Source organism: Balaenoptera ricei, chromosome 21, assembly GCF_028023285.1.
Source record: "Balaenoptera ricei isolate mBalRic1 chromosome 21, mBalRic1.hap2, whole genome shotgun sequence".
In the NCBI taxonomy this organism is placed as follows: domain Eukaryota; kingdom Metazoa; phylum Chordata; class Mammalia; order Artiodactyla; family Balaenopteridae; genus Balaenoptera; species Balaenoptera ricei.
This window is the reverse complement of record NC_082659.1, coordinates 31,180,545-31,193,338: the sequence shown is the minus strand read 5'-3', so window position 1 is coordinate 31,193,338 and position 12,794 is coordinate 31,180,545.

Here is a 12,794-nt window from a genome sequence, read left to right as displayed (position 1 = left end):
GCCTTGTTTTGGCTTTTGAATTAATTTCACACATATATTTGTGAGGTTGTTTACAAGATATGATGAATTTATTTTTTATACTCAATCCCACGTCAAAAATTAGGAAGGAATGTTGTGCCTGAAGAGATATCACACTAATGAATTTATTCACATGATACAAGACTCCAGAAAGCGGTAAACCCCATGATAATGAAATATTCACTCAAGGGAATTAGAGGGAAACTTTAAAGATTTATGAAGACTATGAAATATTGAATTCACATAGATACTGTTGTTGTGTTTGTTCTTGTTGTATCTGTTGCTCAAGGCAAAATCACCCTTAACAATATAACGTAGTACTAGTAGCTTTGGCTATTATTTTGAGGGAAAGAAAAAGAAGAAAAAATTTGAAGAGGAAAATAATTGTCCTTCTTTGCAGTTATTATGCTTGACTACCTACATAGAGGCCACAGAATCAGTACACAGTCAGAACAACAACAACATCAAAAAATTCATCAGGGTGATCAATCTTGAAAACCATTAGTATGTGTACAAGTATGTGTATACCAGCACTAAGAAAATAGATGACCTATTATAAAATGTCTAATTTTTCCAGAAGAGGTTTATAAATTCAGTGCAATCCCAATCAATATTTTAGATTCTTTTTAAGGAACCTGATAAACTCTGTGGGGGGCAATAGGATGGAGATGAAGGATACAGACAACCTTTTGGGGATTATGAGGTGGGATTTATAATCAAAGGAGGGATTTTATTGATGGGAGACATGACATATTACCTATAGATTGATCAAAATGAAGAGAAGAGGAAGAAAAGATGATAATGTTGGATATAATGAAGACTTAAGAGCAAAATCATGGAGGAAGTTAGAGAGGAGAGGATGAATTCAGTTACTGTGATAGAACATTAGGAGAGTAAACAGATAGAGATGTAGGGAATCTGGTTAATGGAGGTGTAAAGATGTAGGGAATCTGGTTTATTCTGATAGGAAGCTTTGATAGAAGATGTGAAACACTTATCTTGGAGACTGGAACTTAGAAATGACTTAGGAAAGTGATAGGATTGTTGGACTTGTTGAAGACATATTTTGTAATTACAAATTTAAGATTCATTCAAACAGCTACCGAAGTGCCTATGTAAAAGAAAGCAGGTAGTTGACATTTTGCCAAGTTAATGCCCATGGAATCAGAAACAGTTAGGGCTGCAGAGGATGCTGCGTTCTCCTGAAATAATTATTTCAATTTTTTTCCTACCCCGCAATTGGAACTTTGGATAAGAAATCAAAGTATTTCAAGGCAGCTGCCTTAGCCCACCTTATTTTATAGCTGTCTTTAGACCCAGAGGTAGTCTTCCCCACAAAAAAGCCAATTATTTAATATTTGTTTCAAATGCCTTGTGTCTATTATATATGTATGTATGTGTGTGTGTGTATATATATATATATATATATGTGTGTGTGTATATCTATATATATCTCTCTCACTTGCATTTCTTCCTTCCCATGGCCATCTTTTAAGCAGAGGTTTAAAAAATTAAATTGTTTTGTACCCACCTTAAATAAAAGTTCCAAGTTCTAATTAATACTTTCAATTTTCACTCAGAAAACATATGGTCCAAGTAGAAAATAACGTCTGAGCCCCTGTCTATTTTTAAACTAATTTTGTGTAAAAGGATGTCAGTGCTCAGAGTTTGTAGCTTTTTGCACGAGAGTGGCCTACAGAAGCAGAATGGCACAGATGCCGACTAAAACAATGTAGTTGGGACTTCCCTGGTGGCGCAGTGATTAAGCAGGGGGCACGGGTTTGATCCCCGGTCCGGGAAGATCCCACATGCCAGCTAAGCCCATGCACCACAACTACTGAGCCTGCGCTCTAGAGCCCGCGAGCCACAACTACTGAAGCCCGCGCGCCTAGAGCCCGTGCTCCGCAACAAGAGAAGCCACGGCAATGAGAAGCCCACGCACCGCAACAAAGAGTAGCCCCCGCTCGCCGCAACTGGAGAAAGCCCCTGCGCAGCAACAAAGACCCAACGCAGCCAAAAATAAGTAAATAAATAAATGTTCCTTTAAAAAAAAAAATGTAGTTGAAAGTAATACAGAAGTTTGCTTAAATACTATTATTCCTTGTGATATTCCTCCCAGTTTCCCCTATTTATCCCATTACAAATGGCTATGCCAGTAAAGGCTAAAGCATTTCACGTTTTTTCTCAGACACTACCAACTCTGAAACCTTGGCAGTTATATATTTCTTTCCTCGAAGGCTCAGGAGACAACCCAGGACTTATGTCATCTCAGATATAGTTGTTCAGGCATGATTATTTCAGACATGATTGTGTAGAGTGGCACTGTGCAATAGAAATGAAATGTGAGCCACATATAGAACTTTAAATTTTAGAGTAGCAACATTAAAAAATTTTTTAAAGCAGATAAAATTAATTAGAGTGATGTATTTTCATAAAATATTTTATTTAACCCAGTCTATCTGAAATATTATCATTTCAACATGCAATCCATATAAAAATTGTTAATTGGATGTGTTATATTCATGTGTGTGTGTGTGTGTGTGTATTAGTGCAGAAAGCCCAGGGTCACACCCATGTTATCAACCTGAGCTACCAGAAGAATGGAGTTGCCAGCAGCTGAGAACAGTGGATGGAGCAGACTTGATGGAGAAGAACAGTAGTTCAATACTGTACTTCGTATATTGAAATGTCTATTGGACATCTGTTAGACATAGCTACTAGACAGCCCACTGGAAATGAGCATGAAAATATAAAACTTCAAAAGACTTATATTTTAGTGTAAAGTTTAGGTCATGTGAAAATATATTAAAAGATACAAATAAAAAATCTTATTTTTACATGATGCGAAACTACTACGTAGAATAATAAATATTGAAATTAGAAGGATAATATGGGAGGGGACACAATTTCAGATAATGTCAAGATAGACCTCTCTAGAAGGTGACATTTGAGCAAATATTTAATGGAAATAAGGGAAGGAAGCTTTCAATGTGTAAGAGAAGAGCATATTAGGTAGAGAGAAAGATAGGTAGATAGATAGTTAGGTGATAGATAGACAGATTTAACCATTATACCTTATTGCTTTCCTGTAAAGATACATTTTCAATGCTTTTTTTTTAATGTTAAAGGTAAGAAATGATAAATTAAAAATCAATCATGTTTGACTTTGTCTCTGCCAAGGTACAAGTTTTTCATTTGAGCCATCTTGCAGTTCATATCATAATACATGGAGCATTGTTTAGACGTGGTTTTATTAGCTAGGTTTATTTAACCTGAGGACTATTATTTCCTTTTAGGGTTTCCAGTGGTATAAAGATTTTTAGCAACTGCAGCATGCGTGACTATAGATATTTTGTTTCAACATTTGAGGGTCAGTGTCTTCAGAACTTTTCAAAACTGAAACCATTATATCAAAATCAGTCGGTGTGTGGTAATGGGATTTTGGAACCTCAGGAAGAATGTGACTGTGACAGTGAACAGGTGAGTAATTAAGACTGAAAACTGAGCACAATTTCTTATGTTTCCAATAAGTGGTCATGGCATATGTGGAATGATATATGCAACTAAGTCTTCAGTAGAATTAAGATGTGAAAATGAGGATAAATTAAGATGTATGAGTCATTTCCCCACATCTCTTCAGCTGAGAAGGCAAATGAGTCATGAAACCTTGGTTTGAAGACACTGTTCGCAATTATGCCAGCAGAGAGATTTTGAATATATGGACTAAATGAATTCCCATTTAGCCTAAATCATATGACCTCAGTCTCTGTTTTCTCTACAAACTTCTGAATTTGGTCCAACTTTTTTCTGTTTCTTATGGTTGCAAGGATGTCTAAACATTATAATGGATGTTTCTTAATTATTCTCAAACATTCCTGCATTTCTCAGTTTCAGGATGATCAAAATTTGTTCTGTTTACTCATTCTAAATATAAATATGTAATCTACTATAGTTCCATCAACCAAATGGTCAATGCACACTATTCTCAACTGATAGGACCAGATATTTAGTATGTTATAGTATCATTATTTTGTAATATTTAATAATTCGCCCTATTAAATAAAAAAAAGTTTCTTCATGATTACTCCCCCAGCAGTTATATGAATTTCTTATCCACCTACAAAAATAGCTAACCACTACTTGTTTACATAACTTTAAATCCCTACACATTCTCTTAATCATCTACCATTTCTTAAAGTTTATACGTATATGTATGTGTGTGTGTGTCTCTGTATATATGTATACATGTTTTCCAACTATCTCAGATTTTCCAATGTCATCTTAGTTTTTTTGATAAATACATAGTACTGTGCTCATCTTGCATTCACCTACCCCTAAATATGTGGCAATTACTTGCCAAATATTCTAGTTATTTTTAATGAAGGATAAAATGAAGCAGCATAATCTAGGGCTAAATCTACATATTGTGAGTTTCCACAACTGCAGGCTGTAGGCAGATTAACACTTACAGCAGATGCTGTCAATGCCCTACCAGTATTTCCTTGGCATTGACTGTTCCTGTAGAGTGTTTTTGCTTCAAGCGTCTGATACTTTCTGTTGCAGTGCTTCCTCTGACCTCAGTAGAGTAGAATACTCAGCCAGTTATCAAGGAGGACTTAATGTACTCAGGACTAGCAATCGGCCCTCAGATAATTATGATGGTGAATAAATGTCCCAGATTCCTTGCCCCTTACGAGGAAATTTTCTGAGGCGTGCTTTACATCGAAGTTCTACAAACCGTAGCCAGTGGGCCAAATTCAGCTGCCACTTATTTTTGTAAATGTTACTTTATTGGAATGTAGCCACACCCATATATTTGCATATTGTTTATGACTGTTTTTGTGCTACAACAGCAGAGTTGAATAGTTGCAACAGAGACCATATGGCATAGCATTTCAGCAAAACTGAAACTATTTGCTATTTCATCCTTTACAGAAAATGTTTGCTGTCCCCTATTCTGTATCATTTCCCAGAGGTACTTGTGGGATTTAGCTTTATCTTACAGGAGCAGCAAACAGTTCATAAACCCACTCGTATTGGCTTGCTTCCCTTCCCTAACATCCTATACCAGCGCTTTGGTGGTTGGCAGAATGGACCTTCAAATACGTCCTCACTCGAATCCCTGGAATTTGTGGATATGCATATTACATGGCAGAAGGTAATGTGCAGAACTAATTAAGGGTATGGACGTTAAAGAGGGGACATTATCCTGGATTATATGGGTGGGTCCTGGCTAATCACATGAACCCTTAGAAACAGAGAATGTTCTCCAGGTGAAGTCAGAGAGATGTGGCAGAAGGGGGCTCAAGTAGCGTTGGAGAGTGACAGGGACTCAAGCCGCTACTTCTGGATGAAGACACATGGAAGCACAAGAAGAAATGCTGATAGTTTCTTGGAGAAAAGACAAGCCATTGGCTGACAGCCACCAAAGAAACAGGAAGCTTTTCCCCCACATCTTGGTTTTACCCTTGTGAGACTGTAAGCAGAGAACCTGACCTAGTTTACCTGTCTGAAGTTCTGAGCTACAGAAAGTGTGAGAAAATTAACTTGTGTTATTTTAAGTCGCTATGTTTGTGGTCATTTGTCACAGCATCAGTAGGGGACTAATATGCCTTTCAAATAAATTACTCATATGCATCATTGTTTCAGAGTCTGTCTCTGGAGAAACTCAAACCACATTAGCTGGACCGGAAATTGTCCTAGGAAGCAGACCCTCAAGATAGGATTCTGAAAGTGGATTTCATGCTGGCCAGATAGTAATATATACTCATGTACTCATTTCTGGGCTTGGCACATTTGAATAGATGCACTTGAGAAACTTAACACCTCCAAATCCCTCAGAAGCCCCTGGGCTGTGAAGTTACTGCTCTCCCCCTGGGGGGCAGAGCAGCATCATGTTGCCTGTGGACCAGAGAGACTTAGATGAGATGGATGTCTCACAAGATGATGCCTGTTCTTCTCAAGATCTGTCCCTGCCTTCCCTTGTTGGTACTAGACCACTAACTAGTCTCAAGTCTAAATGCAGCCCAAGTGAAGACATACCCTCTGCTATTGGAATAAAGAAGTTTATTTTTTTTTAATTGTAGAATTTGCTATTATGTGTGGACAAGAACATGGAGAACATGCCAGGGATGGATGTTAAGGATGTTGACCCCAAGATATTAAAATATAAGCCTGGATGCTGTCCAGTGAATCAGGGGGATGCTGTCTAGTGAATCAGGGTTTAATACCTTGGCAAGGTAACCTGGGGCCAGCCTTGATTTGCCACTGGATGGAACCTTGAAGATGGGAAACAATCTGACCTACAATAAATGAGGTTGATATGCCAGAACAACCTTAACGGAGTAATACAGAAAGGGTCAAAAGTTCAGAGTTGTGGCCATATTTTAATAGAACATAAGGATACTACAAAATCTAGCACCTAATTATCTGGATGGCCCAGAGTACACTCCTTTCACTAAAGCAATGAGGAAATGCACTTCTGAGGAGATTCTGATGTTGCAGAAAATCTCAGTGGTAGCTTTCTTCTATAGACTAGGGTTGATGGTTGGAAGTACCATCATGGAGTTGGGCACCCAGTGGCACTAGGGATGCTTGAATTCCAAAATAGCAGAGGCCAAGTGGCTGTGATTAAGAGAGATCTGGGTAGGGACTTCCCTGGTGGTGCAGTGGTTAAGAATCCGCCTGCCAATGCAGGGGACATGGGTTCGATCCCTGGTCCCGGAAGATCCCACATGGCACAGAGCAACTATGCCCGTGCACCACAACTCTTGAGCCTGTGCTCTAGAGCCCGCGAGCTACAACTACTGAGACTGTGTGCAACAATTCCTGAAGCCTGCGCACCTAGACCCTGTGCTCCACAACAAGAGAAGCAACTGCAATGAGAAGCCCACACACTGCAATGAAGAATAGCCCCCGCTCACCGCAGCTAAAGCCCGCGTGCAGCAACGAAGACCCAACGCAGCCAAAAATAAGTAAATAAATAAATAAATAAATTTATATTTAAAAAAAGAGAGAGAAAGAGATCTGGTTAGTCAATGATGATATCCCTTGATGTATGTAACTGAAAATTAAGAAGAGATGAGCAAATGACTGGTGCCAATTACTACTAATGGAAATTCACAATCCCTTGTTAAATTTCTGGATCAAGCCAGTCTCAGAGCCAGAGCTCATTGTTCAAGTTGAGGGTGAGATCCTACAATACCCAAGTAAGGATATAAAGTAGCAATTTCCTCAGTTATTCCCCTCCAAAGTGACCTCCAGCCATTTGCGGTAGCTGTTCACTGGGGGATGGGAAATACCCAGATCACTGTAGGATGACTGAATAGAGAATCTTTACTTAACAGACTCACATAAGAGGACCCAAACTGCTATCATGAGTAGCGTAGGCCTATAGAGAATCCAGGTGATACCCGGCATCTTTGAAAAATCCATCTTAACAGTAGATCCAATAGGTTCATTATCCTAACCTGTGGTCATGTTGCTTGTTCTTTAGTGACCCACTGAGGTGACATACTTAGAAGCTGACAGATCCTCACATTGGTTCCCCAATATGTGGAGTATAAGCTACAAGAATATTCCTATTCATTTATACAAGAATAGGAAAGGACAAGTATAAATGCCTGAAACTACCAGGATAGAAATCAGGAAGGAGAATATAACCTGGATGAAGAAATCAGTAGGGAAAGTAGTAATTTGAACTACGTGAAAATGAAATGTAATGAAAACCAAGATCATTAGAGAATGATTGGTTAGTTGTGCTAACAGTGCTGACATCAGGAGACCTGTAACACCTTCATGGTCAGTACAGATTCTGTATCCAAACATCCTACAACCAAATGCAAGTTCTTGTTACAAATAAATTTAATTAATTAATTAATTAATTAAATGGATAAGCCTCTACTAACACTAGTAAAGAAAAAAATCAAGACTAACATTAATTAAGAAAATGTATAACAATTGGAAGTGAAGAAATTTAACTATCATTCCTAATAATATGATTGGGTACAATGAAAACCCAAAATAATCTAGAAATAAATTATAATTTGTATATATAAGTGTATTTACTAAGGTCATTGGTTACATAATTTACAAAAGTCAAAAGACTTCTTTATATCAGCAATAAATTAGAAAAGGAAATTTTTTTAAATTAATTAATTTTTAGTTTTGGCTGTGTTGGGTCTTCGTTTCTGTGCGAGGGCTCCCTCTGGTTGCGGCCAGTGGGGGCCACTCTTCATCGCGGTGCGCGGGCCTCTCACCGTCGCGGCCTCTCTTGTTGCGGAGCACAGGCTCCAGACGCGCAGGCTCAGTAATTGTGGCTCACGGGCCCAGTTGCTCCGTGGCATGTGGGATCTTCCCAGATCAGGGCTCGAACCCGTGTCCCCTGCATTGGCAGGCAGATTCTCAACCACTGCGCCACCAGGGAAGCCCCAATTCATTCTTTATTAAATCCCCATCAACATGCCCCTTTTAACCCAAATTGAACTACTCTTCTGCAAAAGCAGATCCTAAATTTCATCTAGAAATAAAAGTTAACCAAGTGCATGAATCTATTTTAATAATTTGGAACAATGATCATCATCCATAGCAAATTAAATACACACACACACACACACACACACCAGGTGGTATTGGCAAAAGAACAACAACAACAAAATAACATAAAGGGAATACATAGTCCATGGCTTGATTATTGCTGCATCACCAGCACATAGATTATTGCTGCATCACCGGCACATACTCAACAAATACTTATTGATTGAATGAATGCAAGGATAATGTAATTATCTTTATAATAACATATGATGTGTGTGAGTGGGTGAGGATTGACTCTTTGGTATATTTAGAATACCCCATTAGGAATAATGTTACTTGGAAGGTTTATTCAAAAGTTTTTCTGAAAGAGAACTAAGGAAGGATACAAAAGGACTTTTCAATTTTTCAGTATTTTTATAGATTGTACTCCATTTAAAGTTATTTAAAAACAATGGCTATATTTCTTTATGCTCTGCAATATATCCTTGTTGCTTATTTATTTTATACATAGTAGTTTGTATCTCTTGATCCCCCTATCTTGCCCCTTCTCTCCTTCCTTTTCCCAGCTGGTGACCACTAGTTTGTTCTCTGTATCTGTGAGTATGTTTCTGGTTTGTTATGTACATTTGCTTGTTTTCTTTTAGATTCTTGTAGATAACTACAAAGGAACTTTTTAGAAAAAGAGTTGACTTGGGGGTAATTTTGTGTTACAAAATATCAGAACATACTGCAAGCCTGTTTAATTTCATTCACTGTGGTACTGGGCCATCTATACATCTCTATTTATATATCAACATTTATATCTATCAATTGATTTAACTCTCTAAATATGTAAAAGTTATATAGATATATGACATTTTATTTCCAGGGTGGAAATAGTTAATGTCATAAGGGTTTATCTATAAATCCAAAGCATTCCGTATGAGTAAGGGAGAAACAAGTCCTGACATGTCGGATCTGACCTATTATCAGCTGGGCCTCCGTGTTGCTAAGCGCTGGCCCGGCATTCACAGACAGGCTGCAATGTTCTTCTTTTGAAAATAAACAACTGTATACAAGGTCAACATCTGTAACCATAATGGATGAAGGAAAAAAATGCAAGGTCACTCTTTAAGTAAGGGCCTCCACTTTATGTCTGAGGAGGGTAAAACCTGCAAATTGTCCAAGCCACAATAATGACCAAACACCATCCTTTCCTAGCTAATAGGAGTAATTCCTGCTCCTTTACCAATTTCAACCCTAGCATCAGTACAGTCTTTCTTCATCTAGATAAGAATTATTAAAATACCCAACTATAGATGAACCCCTGGTTTCTGACAGCATCTAGTCTAGCAAAGTCTAGATTCCTTAAACCCTCCCCAAATCACCTAAAAGGAGCCCAGATCCTATAATTAGATCCTTTCACTGAGGTATATACAGTTCCCCATGGTGTGTGTTTTCCTTTCCGGAAACTAGTAATAAATCCAACTTGTTCAACTCAGATGTGTTCCAGGTAGTTTTTGGCAGAATGGCATTGACACCTATATCTTCATAAATATCCCCCATTTTACACAAGTGGAAGCTCTGTTTTTGCACTGACCCACACACATGCAGGTGTGTACATTTATTTGTTCCTGTATTCACAAATAAGGTGACTAGCAATAAATACTGGAGTAAATATTCCACAAAATATAGAGGAATACATTTCAGAAAAAAAATCTACAAGTTTTAAAAAGCAATAAAATAAAAGTGTTGATAATATTTTATAGTCTTGGCATAATGGAGGTCTTGGTGATGAGACATAAAGCCCAATAGTCATAAAGGAAGAAGTATGTTACAAATTACAGAAAATGACAGACACCACTAACAAGACCAACAATAAACTGCAAAGAAATATTATCAACATATAGAAGAGAAAAAAGGTGATTGGAGATTATAAAAAAGCTGCTCCTAATATTTAAAGGGAAAAGAGGAAAACAAACAAAAATCCCTATGCAAAATGGTGAAAATTGTGAGGTGATTACTTAATTCATAAATAAAATTGTACAAAATGCAAATTCACGTTCAAACGCACTAGTAATCAGAGAAATAATAATAAAAAATGAGACACCATTTCCCAGTTACCTTGTTATAAATTAAACTGATTGCTCATAATAAGTCTTGATAAACATGGTTTGGGCATGCATCCTCGTTTACTTTTCATGAAAGAATATATACACACACATCCACTCATATAGTGATATTGGACTTTGGAACATTAAACACTGAAATATACACAGTGATTACCCCTGGAGAATCTGTCAAGTATAACCACAACTTCAACTTTTACTCCATATATTCTATGTTATTTCTATGATGGGAATGTTTATAAATACATATCTATTCACATAAACATGTGAAAAATTGGAAACATTTGGAAAATTTTAAATGAAGAAGAATCTTACCTTCTATTAAGGACAAGATCTTTGAAACCAGATTTTTGAGAAAATGGAAAATATTTGATTTTTTAAAGTTTTAAGAATATAAAAATATTAAAGAATTGTATAAATACAATGTATTTACATGAAAAAATATTTGGTTTGTTAACTTTATTTAAATTATCACCTAATTTGAGTAACAGCTAACTGCCATTTACCTTGTAAAAATACATATGTTGACATATGCTTTTTTAATTTCCATTGTAGTAAAACATGACATGATTACTATATTAAATGCATTTTTATTATATATATTGCCTAACTCTACTTTAGCTTTATTTATTCACAAAGAGAAACTTTAGTAAACAAATTACTGAAAAGACAATTGGGGATAGTTTTCTCTTAGGAATTCAGATGGTATATTTCCATGTTGGCAATTTATGAATTACTTACCAAATATTTTCAGTAGTAAATGCAAATGATCAACTGCTATTTTAGATGTTATTTATTTAGTTCTTATAGTTGTATGTGCCTTTGGGTATTCTAGAAATAGTAAAATAGTAAAGCTTCACTGAATATAAGTATATTGTATAATTGAAAAGTTGAACACAAGGGAGTATTAAGTAGACGCTGAGAAACAAGAACTGTTAAGTGGTTGAACTAAAATAACATTTCTTCTTATGAAATTTTAGGAATGTCGGTTTAAGAACTGCTGTGATTATAATACATGTAAACTGAAAGGCTCAGTAAAATGTGGTTCTGGATCATGCTGTACATCAAAATGTGAGGTAAGTTTCCAACATTTATGTTGGAAATTGAACTGTGATAATAGAAGGCTATATTAATTGAATTGATAGAAAGACTCTAGAAATAATTCAGGGGAACAAATTAAAGAGTGCATAAACAACCACAGGTATATAAGGACAACTACGGTGAGATAGAGAAGGCATCTCTGATTAGTACTGATTATTCTATTATGTTGAAACCACAGTTTACCATCTTCTAATTTATCAGATAAAGAGTAGAATAAACATATACATTGCTATACAAAAAAAAAAAAAAAATCAACCCTCAATGCAATTGTAAAGTCAAATAAATGGTAAATGACTAACTAGAAAAGTATAACATGCATAGCCGACAAAATGTGGAGCAAACAAAATGTGTAGCATAGAGAATATGCAAAGAACCCTCACACATTAATAAGTAAAAGTCGAATCACACACCACACACACACACACACACACACACGCGTGCACACACACGCACACAGGCAAAGGGAGTGCCCAGGCAATTTACAACAATGAAAAGTAGAATTGCTCAATGTGTTCACTGATCGTCTGCAGTAATTAAGATAAACATAAATAAAAATGATAACGCAGTATCATCCAAATGGCAATCTTAAAAACAACAATGCCAGATATTGTCTAAGAAATGGGGATAGAGGTCTTTTCTGAATAGTGTTTGTGGAATTTTGAATTGCTATAATCCCTTTCCTGAGCAATTTTTGCATATCTTTGAATAGAGTATAAATTATCAAGTTAATTCATCATCATGAGTTCCTCTCTTATGTATATACCCTAGAAACATGAATGTGTGTGGAAAGCTCAGGAAAAAAATATTAATTTCAGGATTATTTGCAATAGCAAATCATAAAGGCCAACTTAATATTTACTGGTATTGGAATGATTACATAAATTATTGTATATTGTACAAGAGTTAATAAATGCAGGCTAAATTGTGTGCAATAATATGATATTATCTTCAAGACATTTGTTTGGATAAGAAAACAAGTTCCATAATGCAAAATATTTTAATTCCAGTTCTGGTAAATTACATATACATAAA